Raw genomic sequence first — 20,843 nt, 5'->3', positions numbered from 1 at the left:
TCTGACGCCTGCTCCCGTGGGGACCGCCTCCCTCGGACTGGGACGGGTCTGGCTTCCATCCCGGGGAACGCACTGGCTTTGGTGCATTAATTGGCCCAGAGTCCTGTGAACCTTTCTGGCCCTGGGTCGTGAGGGATGCTCTCCCCTCTGTGGTGTGACCGTCCAGCCTTCTGCATCTCCCAGTTTGTGATTGGGCCACGGGAGGACCAGCCCTGTCCTGGCTGGCGTCAGACTGTGGCGTCACAGCACGCACAGGGGTCTCTATCTCTGACACGTGCCCTCTTTTACTAACACAGCCTCTTGAATCCTCGTGACATCCTCTCCCCTCCCCGGTGGAAGGCCCGTGTGACCGGTTCTGAGGGAGAGAATATAACGATGGGTGTCGCTTCCAAGCTGGTTCATGAAAGCCTGTGGTTTCTCTGGGTTCCTTTTCTCCCGGGTCCATTCTCTGTCTCTGTGTCAGTCTGTGTGTCTGTGTGTGTGTCTCCCTCTGACGAAGCAAGAGCAGACAATATGAGCTGCCCCAGGAGGCCCAGTGCCAAGAACCTGCAGAGGCTCCGGGCTGAGACACAGAAGTCCTGAGACCCCCCCAGTCCCGGCCGAATCCTGCCAAGAGCACGTGCCCGGTCGCGGTCTTGGAGGCGGACCCTGCCCCAGTCGAGCCTCCGCTGAGGCTGCAGCCCTGGCCTCCTGGGTGAACGTGGGGCTGAGGCCCCCAGCTGAGCCGAGCCGGGAGACTGGTACAGAAAGTGTGAGGTGGTCCAAGTAAGGTGAATGTGTCCCCCAGCATAGACAACAGCCCATCCTCCAGGCTGGGGCCCGGGCCCACTCTCCTCCCTCCCGAGCTCTCTCCGGCCACACTGGCTCCTCCTCAGCTCCTCTGCGGACAAACCCTCCGTGCCTCTGAGTCTCTGCAGCTTTGCTTGTCCCCGGAGCACACTGCTTGCAGACGTGTGTGGGACTGGCTCCTCTTGTCCTTCTGGGTCCCAGCATCAGAGCCACCCTGGAAGCCTGTGAGACCCCCACCCACCCAGGGCCCCTGGCCGCCCTCCTTCACCCTGCTTCATTTCCCGACAGTGTTGGTCTTTCCTTTCACACGGATTCACTCTTGTGCTTTGACCCACCTCCCCCTCTGGGCTGTGAGCTCCTGGAGGGCTGGGACCTCACGGGATCTTTGACTCCGGCCCCTGGGCCCAACACAGCCCCTGCTCAGGGTAAGAGGTACAGGGGCTGAATGCGTCCAGAGAGGAACTCAGAGTCCCTACCTGCCTCTGAGCAGCTCACGCTGTGGACATGCAGACTAATAGTAAGAGGTACATGTTGGGTTGGGGGCAGGGGACGCCCAGCTTGACCCCTGAGCGTCCCTTCCCCCTCCAGAGACTTCACTGAGCACAGTGGACACAGCCTGCCCCCTGGTGGTCAGCACCGGCATGACAGCCCCAGGCTTGGAAACCAGAAAACAAAACACACACGTTTGTTTGGGTGTAGTCCAGGCAGCAGCCCTCCCTGGCCCTAGGGGGGCACAGGGGCAGGACCTGCGGGCTCCAGGGCGATGTGAGGACTTCACAAGCCTCCCTTGGCCCCCGTTCCACCTCTCCCGTCCCGGTGCCCCGTTCACTCCTAAGGCTTCCTCACCCCAGCCAGGGCACTACCTCTGGAAGCCCTTCCTAATGAGGCCCCGGGGCTCCGACAAGGAGGGTATTGACCTCGGTCCCCACACCAGGGTCCGCTGCTTGGCCACGTGCTGCAAACCCAGGTCCTCGGTCCTCCAAGTCCCCAGGCTGCCCTCCGCTCAGAAGGACCTTGAGGGAGGAGATAGCATTTTCCCAGGACCAGGAGCATCTTGGTGCAGGGGTGGAGGTCCAGGGCCAGCAGACAAGCCTGTGGGACCCTTGGGACACCACATCTATGCAGCCCAATTTACACAGGAGTAAGCTGAGGCCTGTCCCGTAGCCCCCTCCCACTAGGGGGGTGTCTCCTTCTAGATCCAGGCTGGTGGTGGACACAGGACCCCAGATCCCGTCTTCTTTGGGTGCCCTGGGGAAGTGCCCAGCCCAGGCAGCCCCCTGGGTACCCTGGAGACCCCGCTGGCCATCAGGCTGGCACGTCTCCCCACCCCACGTAAGAGCCCTGGTCATGCTGCCAGCACACTGGGCGCCCCTGCCCCGTGGCAGAACTGCCTCTAGTCCCCTTCTTCTTGCCCCGGTGTCACCTCCCCCCTCCAGGGTGTACTCCCCTTGAGCCGCTGCCGGGTGGTCAGTGTGCGTGTGTGTGTGTGTGTGTGTGTGCGTGTGCTTGCCTGTACGGTCTGGGGACATGCAGATATAACAGCCCCACCTCGTATGGGGTTGATAGGGATCCGACGGGACCTCAGGGGTCTCCTTCCCAGGGCGAACCCCAGGGGAGGACTGAGTTTGGCCTAGGACGGAGACCCCCACTGCTTGGACTCTGCCCACCTCACGTGTCCTGGGCCGGTCCCTGGCCTCAGTCTCCCACCTGGCCCTGAGGTTGGGCGTGGAGTGACGTCAGCGTGGACAGGGCCCAGGCTCTCCTCCTGGGTGGATGGAGAGGAGATGTGCCAGGCACACAGGCCTCCCTAGCAAAGGGCAGCTGGGTCTCGTGTCCTCGGCCTGGCACGGCTGTGTGCCCTCCCCGGGGGGCTCCGTGCCACTGATCCCGTGTGCACCCTGCCTCCAGACCGCTGCCCTGTAACCCCAAATCCTGTGAGCCCTCGGGTCAGCCTCACCCCAGCCAGTGGGCTGCAGACTTGAGGGCCGGGTGGGTTGGACACGCGGGTACACGAGGGTCGCCGAATGTCCCTATACCGTCCCAGCTGTCACAGACCCCACGCTCCCCCCCAGGGTCCAGCTGGGTGCACGGCCGGGGCAGGGGGCCTGGAGGAGACGGTGGACACCAAGTACGGGCAAGGAGAGGATCGGCCTGTCACCTCCCGCCTCCCCCTCCTTCTCTCCACCTCCTCCCATTGTCTTCCTGCCAGAACCCGGGACACAAGGGGCAGCCTGTCCCTGGCCGCAGCCCTGGCCGGGTCAGAGGGGTGGGAGGGAGACCCGGAAGGAGGGGGCACATCGTGGGGATGTCTGAGTGTTGGGGGTGGTTAGAGTTGCTAGGGACTCCCCGGGGTGCTCACTGACTTCACCCCTTCTTATACATGAACTGCGGCCCCGGGATCAAGGGCACTCAGCTCTAAGCGACCAAGGCCAGCGGTGAACGGGAACAAGGGACTCAGTCTTCACCCTCATGGAGCCCTGCCCTGACCAGCCCAGGTCTTGTCCTGGGTTGGGGCTCCCCCAGCCAGGTGACCCCCGTGCCTCCTGCTCACCTTCCTGAGATGGGAGTCACGGACCCCATTATCAACGAAGAAAATGAGGCTCTGACCCCCACCACGTGAGTTTGTGGGTCACAGGGCTGGGACATGACCCTATTGTGGGTTTGCCCCCAGGACAATCCGACCCAAAGCCTGAGCTCGCACGGGAGCCTGAGGAGGCTCCAACCCTGGAGATGAGGACGTCCTGGGTGGGGGCCATGGGAGGGGCGGTGGCGACAGGGGCCTCTGAGGGGCCGCGGCTCCGTGGGTTCCCTGGGGGAGGAAGGCCCTAGGGAGGCCGGAGTGGGGTGAGGGCTGCCCACAGGGGAGGGCGTCTGGACCAGCTCACGCAGGGCGCCGGAAGTCGGGCCAGGAGTCGGGGGTCACTGCAGGTTGGGGAGGGTGGGGACGCTCTGCCTCTGTGGCCCCAGCTGCTGACTGTGGGGGAGACGCCGTCCCTCCACTTAGGCTGTGAGCCCGAGGGCAGGGTGGTGTCTGGGCTTCACCATCGTGTGCGGGTGCCTGCACACAGCAGCAGACAGACACGGGTGCTGACGCCTGCGGTGATGAATGAATGGACACGAGGCCGCGGCTCCCATGTGTCGCTGTAAACAGCGGGGCCCGCGTCATGCGGCTCTGGGACGGTCCCAGTGAGTCAGCGAGATGTGAAGTGTTATTCCTCACCCGGCACAGTTTGAGGGCTGAGAATCCAGCAGGGAACGGGACGGGGTGTGTGCGCCTGGAGCTGACCGGAGCGGGTGCCGCTCGAGCCGGGCATAGACGCCAGAAATACGTCGCTTGCGGGTGTTCTCGTCGGCCCTCCCTCTCCGGCTGGGGACGTGGTGGCCGCCGGCCTGCAGCAGAGGGAGTAGCGGGAGGGAGCGGAGTCCACACGGCCCCCAGGCGAGGGGCAGGGGCAAGCACAGAGCTGACGCGGAGGGGCAGGGAGAAGCGCCCGGGGCCTGCAGCCTGCCCGTCTGGACACGCGTGGGGGCTAAGCAGGTGACCTCTAGCCGGTCAGTCCCTGTAGCCCCGACACTGGGGCGTCCGAGGGTGATGCCGCAGAAAGCCAAGCACCTTTTTCCCAGTTTGATGCCGACTCAAACGCCCAGGACCCACCTGGGAGCCAGGGGAGGTGGAGGCCAGCGGTGGGATTATGGGGTGTCTCCGGGCCCATCACTGTTCTTTTTCTCATTTCTAGCATCCTGTAGGAAATATGCCAGTAACTGGAACAAGGTATCACACACGATGTCTGCATAACACCCTGTTCTAGATTTTCTGAAACGAGATCCTCTACAATTAGGGTCATGGCAGACGCTGGACCCCGGCCAGCACCCCGGCGGGAGACACCGTGGCTGGCGTGCAGGGTCTGGGGCGGCAGGGCCGCCTGGCGGGGGCGGGGATGTTGGGGGACGCACATCTCCTCCGGAATCCTGCTGTGTTTCTTGGGTCTCAGCCCTCCCTGCAGTGTCTACATTTTATATTCCACCGGAAACTGGCCCAACCTTTTGTTCCAGAATTTCACATGGCCAGTAACAGCCGGGACAGAGGAGTGAGCGCACAGGTGTTTCCTACAGCTGCCCTGGGCCAGTGCCCGCCTTTCCTGGCTTGTTTCCCAACTGTCCCCGAGGGCCTGAGGTGGAACCACATCGCTCACCCAGCCTGGGGGCAGTGTGGGCTCCCAGCAGGGCTGGAGGGTAGCAGGAGGCAGTGGGTGGGGACGTCGGAGGCAGGGGTGGGGACACTGGGGCAGGACTGGGGCCCTCCAACCAGGGCAGGAGAGGAGACACACGCCTGGGGCAGGGGAAGGGAGGCTCGGGCTCAAGTCGCGGGCCTCTGTCCTCACTTAGCCACGTCCTGGGACCCAGCCAGGAGGGCGCGCATCCCGCCCGGGAGTCTCCGCCCCTCCTGGTCCCGCGTGGCGCACGTCCGTGGGGGTGTTGGAAGGATTCCTCCAGCCGCTGTGGGGCCTCGTCGTGCGCACTGGGTGTGCGCAACCTGTTGCAGGGCGACCCGTGCCCGCCCACAGTTTGCAGCCCTTGCACGGGCCTCAGCCGGTGCCCAGAGTCCACTTAGGACTTTCCGGTGCTGGGGCAGGTCTGGGTGCCCTTCGACTGCCCAGCTGCCCCGGGGGACCGGGGATCCTTTGCCTGTCCCCGGGCCTTTGTCTTGCACTGTCCTTGTTTGTGTATGAAGGGACCGGCTGGAGACCTCCGTCCCTCCATGGAGGATCGGGGACCCCCGTCATCCAGCAGGTGAGAGGGCGCATCCTCGGTACCAAGGGGAGCACCGTCCACCACCACTGCCCTCGACCCCCTCGGGGCGCCTGGGGGCAGGGGCACACCTGAGGTCATTTTTCCTGTAATGACCTGGTAGCAGGCGCCCAGCTGTAGCTAGGGAGGCTGTGTTGGGCCTCTTCTACACACAGAATAACGCGGATGTGCTGGTTTCCGAAGGCTCCTTTAAATGCAGCTGATGTTGTCAAGGTTCACCGTGAGTGCGGCATGGACCGGGAGTTCAGTCGGTCTCAAGCCTGATCATGTTCTTCAAATCATTTTTATGGTGTAGATAGGCCGTGTTCTGTATCCACTCAGCAGTCGATGGACATTGGGGGCGTTTCTACCTTTGGGCAACTGTGAGTGGCAATGCTGTGAATGTTCACGGTCAGGCTTTTCACAGGTTTTCATCCCTGGATCATATGGATACTCCGTGTTTACGTTTTGAAACATGGCCAGACTGTCTCCCAAAGGACTACATCACTTTATATTTCTGCCAGCATAGGAGGAGGACCCCAACGTCTACAGATCCGTGCCAACACTTCTTAATATCTATCTTTTTAATGACAGCCGTCCTGGTGGATGTGAACTTGTATGTCATGGTGGCTTTGATTGGATTTCCATCCTAAAGAACGATGTGGAACATTGTTGGTCACTTGTTTATCGTTTGTCGAGAAATGTCTCCTCAGCTGCATTTCCCTTTTTTTTTTATTTTTTATTTAAAAAAAATTTTTTTTTCAACGTTTATTTATTTTTGGGACAGAGAGAGACAGAGCATGAACGGGGGAGGGACAGAGAGAGAGGGAGACACAGAATCAGAAACAGGCTCCAGGCTCTGAGCCATCAGCCCAGAGCCTGACGCGGGGCTCGAACTCACGGACCGTGAGATCGTGACCTGGCTGAAGTCGGACGCTTAACCGACTGCGCCACCCAGGCGCCCCTGCATTTCCCATTTTTAAAAAAAATTTTTTCATGTTTATTTATTATTGAGAGAGACAGAGGCAGAATGTGAGTGGGTTAGGGGCAGAGAGAGAGGGAGACACAGAAGCAGAAGCAGGCTCCAGGCTCTGAGCGGTCAGCTCAGAGCCCGACGCGGGGCTCGAACTCACGAGCTGTGAGATCATGACCTGAGCCGAAGTCGGACGCTCAACCGACTGAGCCACCCAGGCGCCCTGCATTTCCCATTTTTAAATTGGATGCGTGGTTTCTTCCTATTGAGTTGTAAGATTTAATATGCATTCCACATGCGAGTCTCTTAGGATATATGTCCTTAGCCGATTCATTGTCCCATTCAGTAGGGTGCCTTCTAGCTTTCGTGATGCTGTCTTTCAGTTCACCTACTTGTAGTGTTTCTTTTTGAGAGAGAGAGAGAGAAAGACAGAGTGCAGGTGGGGGAGGGGCAGAGAGAGAGGGAGACAGGGAATCCGAAGCAGCTCCAGCTCTGAGCCATCAGCACAGAGCCCGATGCGGGCTTGAACCCACGAACTGTGAGATCCTGAGCTGAGCTGAAGTCGGCCGCTTAACCGACTGGGCCCCCCGGGCGCCCCTGATTTTGTTGAACGGACGCGTGGCATTCAGTCCGTTCCGTATGTACCTCGATGATTGGGTAGCTGTGTGTATGGCCGAGTGATCACACAGCAGGGCCTGTTAACGTCCATCTGCACACGTAGTTGCACATTTTTTCTTGTCACAGAGACTTTTCAGATTTACCCCTTTGCAGTTTCCACACGTGCAATGCAGTATTAACTATAGTGACCAGGCTGCACATCACGTCCCTAGGCTTATTTATTTTATCACCGGCAGCTTGTACCTTTCGCCCACCTTCCCCGGTTCGCTCATCCCTTAGCCCCTGCCTCTGGCAACCACCAGTGTGATTGCTCTGTCTGTGAGTTCTTTGAGCTCTGTTTTTAAGATCCCACTTACAAAGGAGACATGATATCTGTTTTTCTCCGTCGGACTTATTTCCCGTAGCATAATATCCTCGTCTGTGTTGTCACAAACGGGTTTCCTCCTTGTTTATGACTGACTAGTATTCTATGATATGTACGTTTCTGTGTGCGCACACTCCCACATCCTCTTGATCCGTCCATCCATCGTGGACGTTTGGGTTCCTTCCACGTCTTGACTCTGTAAGTAGTGCTGGGAGGCGGGGGTAAGATATCTTTTGGCGTGAGTGTTTCGTTTTCTTCCCCTAAATACCCGAAAGTGGAATTGCCGGATTACATGGTGTTTCTATTTTCGATGTCTTGGGGAGTTTCCATGCTGCTTTCCGCATTGGCTGCACCAGTTTACCGTCTCGTACAATTTCTTTGTTGGTACTGTGCTTGTATCCTGCAGCCTTGCTGAACTATTTTATTACTTCCGGAAGCTTTTCTGTGTATTCTGTATGATTTCCCATGTCCACAGTCATGTTCTTTGCAACTAGAGACGGCTTTCCTTCATTCCCTCCGATCTAGATGTCTGTTATCCCCCTTTCTTGCCTCGTCGACACGGCCCAGACCTCTAGGACAGCGTGGGCTGCTGCCGGGGGCTTGGGCCTCGTCCGTCTTGCTCCTGAACTCAGGGACAAGGCTTCCAGTCTTGTCTCCGTTCTGGGTGACGGGAGCTGTGGCTTGTTCGTAGGTGGCCTTTAGGAGCGCTCAGGGAGTTCCCTTCTGTTTCTGCTTTGAGCGTTCGTATCACGAAATGGTGTTGGATTCTGTCAAGCGTTTTCTGTACTTAGTGGCGATCGGATTTTACAGCAGCGTGAAAACCACGAAGTCGTGTCGCTTTCCCTCTTCCTCTGTCTTTCTCCCTCACACAAACACACAGAACTTCTCTGGAAGCTCATCAGGATCCGGATGGGAGCTCTTTGGTCCTGGTTATCCTCGTTCGGGCCGCTGTGTGCCTGGGGGTGGGCCCGTTCAGATGACACGCCCCACAAGGGACAACTAGAAATCAAAATAGTAACGATGATCTTCCAGGTGGTGGCTGCCTCTGGCACGCGTATGCCATAATTTCCTCCTCTCTGTCCCGACGATAGAGTGAGAATTTTTAGCATCAATGGAGTCGACTGTACGGGAAACAGAGCATATCAAGCATGTGTCCTAACGGGTAATGACAAGGAGGCAAAAACCCCTGCTCACCCGAGACGCATGGCAGAAGGAATACAGCATCTTCTGTACTGACTTCCTTTGTGGAAGTCCACATTCCGAAAAGACCGTTTCTGGCTTGTTTTCTGAGGCCTCGCGTCGGGAGGCCCGTTTTTCTCTTCCGGGAGTCTGGGTGCTGACGGTGTTTCCGGCCGGTCTCGCGAGCGGCAGCCCTGAGCCCACAACTTGGCCTCTTCCAGGTAAGAGGGCTTGGGGGGTCACCTGTGTCCTCAGCCAGGAAAGCATCAGCCACGCACTTCTCGGCATTCCCAGGAGGTGCCCGCAGAGCCCAGTACGCAACACGAGGCCTGGACCGGGGAGGCACTTTGCACGCTGCGTGGCGCTCGGTCTCTAAGGCCCGCAAGTGACAGAGACTCTTAAAGTGGGAACGGGAAGGCAGTTTAGCGCTGTGGTCGTTGAGGTTCTCCAGGTTTAGCTCCAAAGAAAGAGAGTGAGAAAGTCATCTTCCCTCCTAACGTAGCACAGCTGTCCCACGTACAGTTCAAACCATACAAATCCTCTCCCCGAGGAGGATGCTGAGCTCTCAGGGGACGTCCACGCTAGTCTTCGATATCCTGTGACTTACATCCTATGATGTGAAGTGAGCCGTTATTAATGCATCTTATATGATGTTACACGATAAGATGTTACACGATAAGAAGGAAGGGAAGAAAAGAAAGGTATTTGATATTCACGCATACGGTCTACAGGTGAGGAAGACGCCCTGGGGTGGATCCTCGGGCTGGGGCTTCTCTGCGCGGCGCTGGAACGTGTTCTGGTTTTGCAAAGGCACGTGGGAAGGCGCTCGCGTGGCCAATTTTCGTCCTCTTGCGGCACCAGTGCCGACCACGGTGCCGACCACGGTGCCGGCTCGACCCCCGGCTCCAAAGCTCGCACCGCCTTCAGGGCCAGCTCTTTGGTATCGAATCCGGAGTTAGGGGCGTCTCCGGCACAAGCCCAGCAGCAGATAGAGCGGCAGGTAAGGAGCGCGGGCCGGCTCTCCCACCTGAGCCAGTGTCAAGTCCAGAGCTGTTGTTCTCACATCGGCTCACGTGAGAGCCCCGGAACCACGGCCAGCTCCAGCACCGGCTCCAGGACCAGCGGAAGGGCTGGAACCAGCACAGGCACCCGCGGTATCACCGGCTGCAGAGACAGAGGCAGCTCTGTCGTCACCCGACTTGCCAGGTCCGGCACCAGCCAGCTCTGGAGTGTGGGTCGGACCGACGTACATTCCAGAGCAACGGACAAGGCAGGAGCGAACTAGACCTGGTCCTCATCGCTCCCGGCAGCACGACTAGAGCTACAGGCATCTCGAGGGCTGGAACCGTCTCCACAGCCAGCGTCAGCCCCGGAAGTGGCTTCAGCGCCAGATCCCACCCGAGAGCCAGCTCCGGCACCGGCTCAAGAGCTTGAGAGACCTGCAGAGCCAGCCAGCTCCCGCCGAAGCTCCAGACCCAGAGTCAGTCTGAGCCCCGGCCTCTGCGTCTGAGCCACTGCCACAGCCGGTTCTGTCACCAGCCCAGAACCACAGCCAGAGCCGGCTCCAGGGCCCGAGGTCAAGCCACTTCCCAGCTCGAGTCAACTCCAGGTCCGGCACTGATTCAACTGCCGAGACCGAGGCCGCTCCAGCTTTAGCTGTGGTGCCAGGTCCAAGGTCAGGGTCGGTGTTCTCCCGCCAGCCAGCCCTGGCTCGATGCCGGCTGTAGCGCTGCCTCCAGAGACGGCGGCCGCTCTCTGGCCAACTGCAGTGTCAGCCCCGGTGGTCGTTCCAGTGCCCACTTGAGAGAGAGAAGCTGCTCGAGGCCCATGTAGCGCCGGTGCCAGGGTGCACGGAAGAGCCAGCTCCAGCATCGGCTCCAGCATCGGCTCCAGAACTAGAGTCCGGACCGAGTTGAGGGTCAGAGCCTGCCACAGCAGCAGTTCTCATACCGGGTCCGGAGCAGAAGCCCCCGCAAGTGCCAGCTGCTGCGCCCGCTCCAGAGCGAAAGCTGCCTTGGGCACCAGTGGTAGACGCAGAGCCGATGCCACCTCCGGACAAAGAACCAGCTCCGGCACCGACATCCCAGCCACGTCCTGCTCTGGCACCGGCTCCGTCACCGCCTCCTGTGCCGGAGCCCGTGTCCGCTCCAGCGCCGGCTCTGGTGTCGGCGTCCGCCCGGACGCCGGGTCCGCAGGTGGAGCCAACGCCGGGGCTCCGACCAGCTCCCCCGCCGGTTTCCCCACCAGCCGGAGGGCCAGATCCAGGACCGGCGATGCAAGCGGGGCCCCCGGCACCGGGCGCGGCATCGCAGCCGCGACGAGAGCCAGCTCCGAACCAGAGCAGCTCCAGCACCATGGACAGCTCCCGCAGCGGTTCCGGGCTCGGATCCCCCGGGACTCTGGCACCGGCTGCGTCGCTCGCACGGGCTGCACGGCCAGCTGCACTTCCAGGGCCAAAGCTGAAGCCGCTGCAGCACCCACTCCGGAGCCAGAGCCAGAGCCAGAGTCCACAGCAGAAGCTCTAGCTTCAGCTCCAGAGCCATATCCGGCTGCAGAAGCAGGTCTGGGTCCTCTCTGGAGGTGCCTGCGGCTCTAGCACCTTCCCTAGAGCTGGAGCCCCGTCCAACACCGCCTCTTGCCCCAGCTGCACAGATGGGGCCGGCTCCGGCTTCAGCCCTGGGGCCAGTTCCGGGGTTAGAGCCCCCGTTCGAGCCAGAGCAGCTCCGGCACCAGCTGTGGAACTACCCACACGAGTGTCCGCTCCTTCCTCGTCCACCGCCACCATCGTGGGGGCCGGTATGGGGCTGGGGTCAGGACGGTCTTTGCTGGGCCGGCCACCCCAGGTACCCTGGTCACTCCACTCAGAGCTCGCCTGCCCGATCCCTCCTGGAGATCACAGTCCCGGGGCTCTGCACCCCCGTTTTCCCAAGCAAGGATCTCAGTGGCCCGGGAGACCGTGGAGGTTGAAAGCCGAGGCTTGTACCTGACACATGATATAAAATTTGACCCAGAAAGTCCACTTGACGGCTTGTGTCCTGAAAAAGGAGAGATTTATGCACACAGTTGATCCCTTGAGGAAGCTGGGAGTGAAAACTCACAAACGGCCCATGTTCCAGGGCTGGGGCGCTTTGGAAATTCTGATGTGGGGACACAGGATGCAGAGGAAGAGACTTGAGTGGCCAGCACCCAGCCCCAGGGAAAGCTGGCTCGGGAAGAGCACCTACCTGGCACCCGCCTCACCCCACACGCTGCACCAGAGTTTCTCCGCTGGTCCTGGGACGAGCCCTGCTGGGGGTGGGTCCGCGCCTGTGGCCGCGGATGGGGGCTGCGCTCTGTTGTCCAAGAGAGGGGTGCCGGTCACACTTCTCGCTGTGGATCGGCTGGGGCCTGTGCTTCCTCACATTGTCACCTGGGCTGCGGGTCCCCAGACCAGAAACCTGCCCGTCTGAAGGTGCCCAGCACTGCGTCCCTTGGGTTTCACTTGCCCGAGTCCCTCCCTGGGACGTTCCGCATCTCTGATGCCTGCTCCCATGGGGGCTGCCTCCCCTTGGACTGGGACGGGTCTGGCCTCCATCCCGGGGAACGCACTGGCTTTGGAGCATTATTTGGTGCAGAAGGCTGTGAACCGTTCGGGCCCTGGGTCATGAGGGATGTTCTCCGCTCCGTGATGTGACCGTCCGGCCTTCTGCATCTCCCGGTTTCTGTTTGGGCCACGGGAGGACCAGCCGTGTCCTCTCTCGTGTCAGGCTGTGGTGTCACAGCACAAACAGGGGTCTCCACCCTGAGACCATCGTCACCGAAGGGGCCTCTTTTTCCCACCTAATCTTTAATCCATTGTGATTTCAATATCAAAGGAGAAAAAGTCTATTTCAAACGAACACAAAGTACAAAAATGAATCTGTCTCGTCTGAAAAGTTGGTTCAGACCCAAAGGTATCTCTGGCGAGATTCCCCTTGACGGAAACCTCCAGAGTAGGTAACGGAACACCGAGAGAAAACAGACTCGGGTTCCCAGGGGCTGGAGGGGACACGAATGGGCACTGAGGGCTGCGTGTACACGGTGACCCTTGGGGACCGAGATATTCTGCAACAAAATTCTGTGGCGTGGTTCACAGCGTCGTGAGCGTACCCCGTGCTCAGGAATTGCACAATATAAAATAAATTTTTATTGAAGATTAATGTGGATTTTAAACAAACCATGAACAAATAAAGTACCACCTAAAACGTGGTGGAGAGAAAGGATAAGGGAGAAGAGGAAGAGTCATTCTGGTGACGGGGTCGGTGACTGGGACTGGAGCAACAATTAGAAATACAATAAACACCCCTCGAAGGCCTTTGGGCCCTTGATTTGTGGCCGGAATCCATACGGGAACCAGGGCGGTGGCAGGAACGGTGTCGGGAGCAGAAGCAGGAACCAGCTGACACTGTTCAGGTGCCCGCTGTCCCAGCACAGGTTCCAGGTCACCTGCTGGCTCTCCGGCCCCTGCAGGAGTCGCTCCAGACTCCACCCCTGCCTGCAGAGACGCCGAGGACCCGGATGCCCTTGGGTCGGGCTCTGGAGCCCCACCAGCTTCTGGTCCTGCCCCGGACTCTTGAGAAGGAAACAGAGTGATGGTTGCAGCGGCTCCAAAGCCTCAGGGTGAGAGGAGGGAAGTTCCCCCCGCCCCCCACCCACCCAGCGACGGCCTCTCAAGGGCCTTTGCAGACACACAACTCACCCCAGAGCCTCCCCGAGAAGCCGCGGCCAGGAACCCACACCAGGACCTCTGCCCCCCTGCAGGCCGCAGCCCGGGCTCTCAGTCTCTGCTCCTGGCCCCACACGAGCCCCCGGGGGCTCCTCCCTGGGTGGCCCAGCACCGCCCGGACCCCGTGAACACACATCTGCCACCCCAGCCTTCTCACCCTCGGGCTCTGGCCCTGGGGGCTCCGGGTCCTGATCCCAGGACCCGTGAACCAGGACCCTGTGGAGGGGCCGGGGCGGTGAAGGAGGCCTTCCCAGGTCATCCCCAGGCTCTGCTTCCCAAGACCTCCGTGCAGCCACTCTCTCCCTGGGTCCAGGGTGGCCCTCCTGGGCGACGGGGCACACGCACAACTCTGTAGGGCTGGTGTATCGGGATTCGGCCAGACGTTTCCCGATTTCATCAGTTGATTTCTGTAAAGACAGTGACCCGCGGACGGCCCGGAGACATCACAGCCCCGGCCGGCCATCCTCAGTGTCCTTCCACCCTCTCCACCTGGGGCTCCCAGATTGGACACAGACCTGAGTGTGCATAGACCTGCCCCTGGGACACAGTGACATCCACCAGCAGGGCTTGGGATGAACATCGGGGACAAGAGGGCCACCCCAGCACACCCTGTCCCTCCCAACCAGCCTTGACCGAGTGTGAGCCTGACTTGCCCACCAGGCATCTGACCCCTTCATCAGCCTGCACCTGCTCGGGTGGGCCCTCCACACACGACCCCTCCTTCCACACAGACACACACACACACACACACGGGAGGGCACATGGGACCGCACAGGTCAGATCAGAGCGGTGTCGGGCTGGAACGGCTATCTCTGGGTCTCCCTGTGTTACCTTTGGGTCCCTGCGAGATAGAGACCTTAGGCGTCCAGTGCACGACCTGACCCACTGTCTCCAGGGTCGGGAAGCGTCGCGGCCAAGGGCGCCCCTGAGCCGGCAGCTGCGGGACACGGGCACACAACAGGAGAACATGTTCGTCAGGCGAAGGTGTCCCAACGAATGAGCCCAGTCGGGCGCTGTCTCCAGAACGTGGGTGCCTGGTGACCCGGGTTGTGAGTTCAATCGGGCTCTGTGACCAGGGATGTGAGGTCACTTCCTGGGGCCCCCTTACCCGACTTCCTCCTCCCACAGGAGCCCCTCCCAGTCTGCAAAGGGCTCCCCTCCACCCCATGCCCTGTCCCTACAGTGACACCAACACAGCCCAGACACGTCCCCGCGAGGCCTGGTGCGGCCGGTGCCACGGCTTTGGGGCCACAGAGCTGGGTTCAGACCTGGGATTTCCTCCTGACCACTGCTGGGACCCTGCACAGACCCCGTGCCTCCTGGGGCCCCCCATTCTCCCCATCTGCCCAGTGGGGTCCTTGTGGCATCTACTTGTGGGGGCGCCATCAGGGAGCCACCTGTAGACACGTCTCGTGCCTGCTATCCTGTGAGGCTCGTGGGCACACGTGGCCGTGGAAGGATGAGGAAGGGGTGCGCCTGGCACGGAACACAGGAGAGGGCCGAGTGGAGTCTCCTTGAGGTCATGGCCTCCTGCTCAGCCCAGACCCAGGTGTGTGCCGACCCCTAGGGCACCTGCACCCCAGCTTCCGGCCGGGCTCGGGGACGGACACCAGAATGTGTCCCTGTGTCCTGTAGCTCTACACAACTCACCCTGTCCCTCCCGGTCACCCTTGACCTGGGGTGTGGACATGACCCTCCCATCAGCCTACTCCTGCTCTGGGTGGCTTCCCCCCCACGTCCCATCCTTACAAACACACACAGCCTCACACACACTCACAGACACAGGGAGGCTCGTGCGACTCACAAGTCGGATCAGGCTAGTGTCAGGCTAGACCAGCCAGTCCTGGGCCTCCCGGTGTCACCTTTGCGTCCCTCCGGGCACATGACCACAGCCTTCGGGGGTGAGACCTGACCCCCCGTCTGCAGGTGGGAAAAGGCTCTCCCTGTGGGCTTTCCTGAGACCACAGCCTCGAGGTATCAGGACACAGCATGAGAACACGTCGCGCATTCGAAGGTCTCCAACCACGGGAGCTGAGTGGGGTGCTTCTCTAGAATGGGGGTGCCTGTGATACACACGGGGGTATCTGGGGGTCCCCTGGCCATCGGCCTGGCGTGGCTCCCCTCATGGGCATGTTCCCTGGAGACAAGGTCCCCGCCCCACACCTCTTCTCTTCCCCAACCCCTGTCACCTCCAGGGTCCACTCATCCTTTGACCCCCACGCGGGTGGTTAGTTACTGGGGGGCGGGGGACTGTGTTTCCATGCAATTGCGTGGACCTGTGCCCACTCGGGGATGCCCAGAGGAAAGGACCCCACACGGGATGGGTTCAGTGGTCCTCCAGGATGTTAGAGGCTCTCATTCCCTCGAAAACCCCCTGGGAAAGTGAAGCCCTGGCCTAGGACCTGAAACCTCCCCCAGCCCCTCTAGGCTCTGCTCACCTGGTGGGTCCCCGGCCAGTCCCTGCCTCTCCTGGCCTCAGTTTCCTGACTGTTCCATGAGCGCTTGGAGGAGGAGCTTCACCAGTCCGGCTAGAGTGGCCCCTGGCTCCCACCTTTGGGCAGGATGTGGCGCGGGAGCCTTGGGGGCAGGGAGGTGCTCCCACCAAAGGTCGAGGCAGGTGGAGCCTGGGCAGGTGCACCGGGACCACGGGACTGCGCGCACGGGACCACCTCGCGGCAGGAGCCCACGACACCTGGGTCGCACGTATCCGATCTCCGACGCCCGCTCAGTGACCCTCATATCCTCTTAGGCCTGGGCCCACGGCCACTCCACCCAGGCAGGGCGGCTGGACGCAGCGGGTATGGAGACACGGGGGCAAGAGGGAAACGAGACACACCCCCACCCTGCTGACCTGGCCCCCACACTCCACTCCGCTATTCATGCGGGCGCGTGGCTGAGCCAGGAGGAGGGGGAGGTGGACACCAGTCTAAGGGGGGAGGTCAGGCCGCCTTTCCTTCTTCCCCATCCCCTCCCCCTGCCTTCCTGAGAGCCCCCTCCGCCCACAAGCTTCCCCACTTCGGAAACCTTCACCTCCCTGCTTTCATCCCCCACACACCCACCGGAGGTGGGAGCCGCCGACCCCATCTGCAAAAAGAGCACCGAGGTCCCAGAAGCTGGCATAGAGCTTGCGTGTCACACGACTCTGACGTGGTCCCGCTGTGGGTGTGAGCCCGGGTCGCTCTGACCCGGAGCCTGGGCTTTGGCAGGACCCCGAGGAGGTGACCTCTGAAGCCAGCCTTAGAGATGAGGGTGTTCTGGATGGGAGCTATGGAGCGGGGCGGTGGGAGCAGGGGGCTCGAGGGGCAGGGATGGTGGGCTCCCTGGGGGAGGAAAACACTAGGGAGGGGGGAGGGGAACACCCCAGGGAGGGCATCTGGCCCAGTTCACTCGGGGCTCCGGACGTCAGGTAAGGAGTCGGGGGTCACCGCAGCTTGCCAGGTGCAGGGGACGTGACCAGGCAGTGTCGTCACAGCCACGGCATCCTAGATGTGGAGGGAGCTCGCGGGCTTGGTATTTGCCCCCAGGCAAGCATGGATTCCCAGGCACCGGCCTGGGAGGACGATGCTGCCTCGGTCTCCCCCTCTGTAGAGCAGAGCAGGTCGTCGCCTCCTCCCGGGGCTGGATTCCCCGGCAGGTCCAGAGATGGTCTCCTGTCAGAGGCGTTGTTCAAGTGAGGTCTGTACCCGGAGAGGTCTCGGAGAGGGGACCAAGGGACGTGCCCCCTGCCAGCTCGGCGGATGCTCTCGTCCAAGCTGCTGATCGTCACGTCCAGGCCGGCACCGGTGATGCGGTGTCGCCCGCCGGCTGGGGGGACAGGGGCAGTGAGGAGCTGTGCTTGCGGACCCTGAGAGACAGAGCTCGTGAGGGCCCAAGGCTGCCCCGGGGCGTGTGGTGGCTGAGGCTGAGCTGAAGCCCGATGTCTCTGGGAAGGACCGGGAGGACAGCCCAGGCCCTGGGGTCTCTGGCGGGGGGGGGGGGGACTGGGAGGACAGCCTGGGCCCTGGGGTCTCTGGGAGAGACTGGGAGGACAGCTTGAGCCTGGGGTCTCTGGGGGGGACCGGAAAGACAGTCCGGTCCCTGGGGTCCCTGGGGGTACTGGGAGGTCAGCCAGGGCATTGGGGTCTCCAGGAGGGACCGGGAGGACAACACAGGCCCTGGAGTCTCCGGGAGGGACTGGGAGGACATCCTGGGACCTGGGGCGCCTGGGGGGACCTGGAGGACAGCCTGGGCCCTGGGGTCTCTGGGGGGGGGGGACCGGGAGGACAGTCCAGGCCCTGAGGTCTCTGGGAAGGACAGGGCTCCAAACTGAGACTCACAAGCTGCCGAAGCAACTTCCTGCCGAGTTTTCAGTGAAACCGCCTCTCAGTGTATATGGTGAATTCGGGGGCTCACACATTCAAGTGCAGAGTCACAGCCAGTATAACCCGCTGACCCCCTACCATCGCCAGGGAAATAGTCACGGGGAAGAGCTCTCTGGGCTGGGGGAGCGCTCCTCCCATTTCTCCTGGCCTGGGGGGACCCCAGAGAACGTCTCCATTGTTCTCTTTCCCTCTGAGGGAGGAGCTGCCCCGAGCACCCCTGCACCCTGGGTGTCCCCGCCCCCGGGTCCCCACTGCTGAGAAAGAGGCCACAGTGACCTGTGTCCGGAGTCTGGTCGGCCACCGCTCCTGGGGCCATGCCAGGCCCTGGTGGCTGCATGGAAAGGCTGGATGGCTTTGGGGGCGGGGCCTCACTGGCGTCCCCTCTCCCCTTCCCCACTGCGGTCTGCGATCCGGGCCCTGTACGGGTGCTCCATCCGTCACCGGTACCTGCCTTGTTCCTACCATGGGAGTGATCGCTCTGCATCACCCATTTCACAGAGCAGGAGAGTGAGGCCCAGAGAAGGGAGGCAGGTGTTTCTGGGCACAGGGCTGGTCAGCAGAGCGCTGGAATACCACCTCCAGAGCCCCCGCCAGCCCGGCAGGGACCCCCCGAGCCGAGGGCGAGCCTTCCCCTTGTGCCTGGCCACGCATTCTTCCCAGACCTCGACGGTGGCCTGTTCCTTTTGGCCACAGACATTGCTGGCCGAGCAGGAGGGAGTCCAGCTGGTAGGACAGGTGTAGATACAGGGCACAGGGACACCTGTGAGCTACCAGGAGCCACATTGTGGTCTCTGTCCCCGAGCCTGCCCGGCAGCTGGGGTCCAGGTGCCCTAGGGGTCAGCACACACCTGGGTCTGGGCTGAGCAGGAGGCCATGACCTCAAGGAGACTCCACTCGGCCCTCTCCTGGCTCCTGCCCGGTCTCACCTGTCCTCCTGAGGGGCTCCAGGGCCCGGATCCAGGCCCCTGATGGCTGCTCGGGCTCCAGCCGCGAAAGATGTAGAGCCTCTGGAGCCGCGGAGTTCTTGGGGCTGGAGGGAGAGCCGGCCACCGACGGGGCCTCGGCTGGGGAGGATGCGGGCCTCGTGGGATGAAGAAGGGGCCGGGACTCGGTCCCGGGGTCACGGCTCATGTATACAAAGGGCTGACATCACCGAGTGCCCGGGAGATGGCCAGTTACAGTAGCCCCCTGACACTTGGTCATCCTAGAGGTGGCCCCCGGCCTCCCCGGGCAGCTTGCCACCCTCTGACTGCTCTCGGGGCTGCAGCCAGGCACAGGCTGGACCTCTGTCCAAGGTCCTGCCAGGAAGACAAGGCGGAAGGAGGAAAGGAGAAGGGCAAGGGGCAGACCGACTTCTCCCTGCCCTGAGTCGGCCTCCACTGCTGCCTCCAGGAGCCCTGCCCCAGCCATGTCCCAGGGTCCATGCACCTGGACCCTGGGGTGGAGTCTGCGGTCCAGGCCAGCTGGGTGGGATGGGTGTAGTCACTGGCCATCGTGTCCCCAGATGTCCAACCCACCTGGCCTCGCACCCTGAGGCCTGCCTGGATGGGGCGGGCATGCTTTTGGAGCTGAGGAGAGGTTCGGTTCCCAGAGCAGTTGGTGGAGGTGGGAACATGGGGGACCAGCCAGGTGGGGAGCGGTTGGATTCATGCACATCACCGGACCATCTGGATCATCTACAGGTGCTGGGTGCAGGTCCCTGGGCACACCTGGCCACCCCACATCCCCGCCGGCCCTGGGGAGAGAGGCCTGGGTACCCGGGGCAGCTCCCCTCCATCTACCCCTGGGGTAAGCCTGGCCACACTGATGCACTTCCCCGTCTGACCCCCAGGGACAGAGGGACCCTGAGGAGAGGCAAGGACTGGCCTAGGACATGTGAGGTGTGCAGGGTCCAAGGAGCAGGGCTGGTCTCCAGTCCTAGGCCAGCCTCTATCCGCCCCCCCTCATGGGGATCCCCGTGGGAATGAGAGCCCCTGAGATGCTCAGGGGTCCCTATCCACCCCGTCCCTGTGAGGCTGTGACCTCTGGGCATCTCCAGAAAGGCACGTGCACACACACACACATTCTGACTGTCCAACTGGAGATCAGAGGGGAGTCCACACTGGGAGGGGGTGGGTAATACGGGGGAAAGAAGAGAACGGCTGGAGGCAGTGGGGCCATGGGGCAGGGACATCAGGATTCCTGGCAATAGCCCGGGACCCACAGCATAGGGAGGGACACATGCCGGCTGAGGTCAGGGGGTGTCCAAGGTGTCCAGGAGGATTGGCAGGAAGTAGGGAAGACGGGGTCTGGGGTCCTGTGTGTACCACGCTGGGCCCCTGGAGCTAGGAAGTGTGGACGGGGCTACAGCACAGAAGGACTCAGCTTTCTCCTCCTAAAATGGGCTGTGTAGACAGTGTCCCAAGTGTCCCACAGGCTCATAGACGACTCTATGTCCTGGGATCTTCATCCCTGGCCCTCTGTTCTCCCCTCCTGGGAAAACGCTTCCTACTCCCTCAGGGTCCTTCTGAGCAGAGGACAGCCTGGGGGCTTGGAGGACCGAAGACCAGGGTTTGCAGCACGTGGCCAAGCAGCGGACCCTGGTGTGGGGACCGAGGTCAACACCCTCCTTGTCGGAGCCCCGGGGCCTCATTAGGAAGGGCTTTCAAAGGCAGTGCCTTGGCGGGGGTGAGGAAGCCTTAGGATTGAACTGGGCACCAGGGCAGGAGAGGTGGAACGGGGGCCAAGGGAGGCTTGTGAAGTCCTCACATCGCCCCTGGAGCCCGCAGGTCCTGCCCCTGTGCCCCCCTAGGGCCAGGGAGGGCTGCTGCCTGGACTACACCCAAACAAACGTGTGTGTTTTGTTTTCTGGTTTCCAAGCCTGGGGCTGTCATGCCGGTGCTGACCACCAGGGGGCAGGCTGTGTCCACTGTGCTCAGTGAAGCCTCTGGAGGGGGAAGGGACGCTCAGGGGTCAAGCTGGGCGTCCCCTGCCCCCACCCCAACATGTACCTCTTACTATTAGTCTGCATGTCCACAGCGTGAGATG

General features: G+C 61.6%; 1 long non-coding RNA gene across 1 annotated transcript in view; it reads right to left on the bottom strand.

Annotated features, from left to right (window-relative positions):
* LOC131491129 (uncharacterized) overlaps nt 1-16,387 on the bottom strand; it is a 36,962-nt gene extending 20,575 nt beyond the window's left edge. Inside the window, exon 1 of the long non-coding RNA XR_009251320.1 lies at nt 15,260-16,387. This is a non-coding gene — a long non-coding RNA (uncharacterized LOC131491129). The remainder of the gene's footprint in view (nt 1-15,259) is intronic.
* Between the last annotated feature and the right edge of the window lie 4,456 nt (nt 16,388-20,843).

This window comes from Neofelis nebulosa, chromosome 12, assembly GCF_028018385.1.
Source record: "Neofelis nebulosa isolate mNeoNeb1 chromosome 12, mNeoNeb1.pri, whole genome shotgun sequence".
In the NCBI taxonomy this organism is placed as follows: Eukaryota; Metazoa; Chordata; class Mammalia; order Carnivora; family Felidae; genus Neofelis; species Neofelis nebulosa.
The sequence above is the reverse complement of the archived record's forward strand: the minus strand, read 5'-3'. Positions and strand labels throughout refer to the sequence as shown.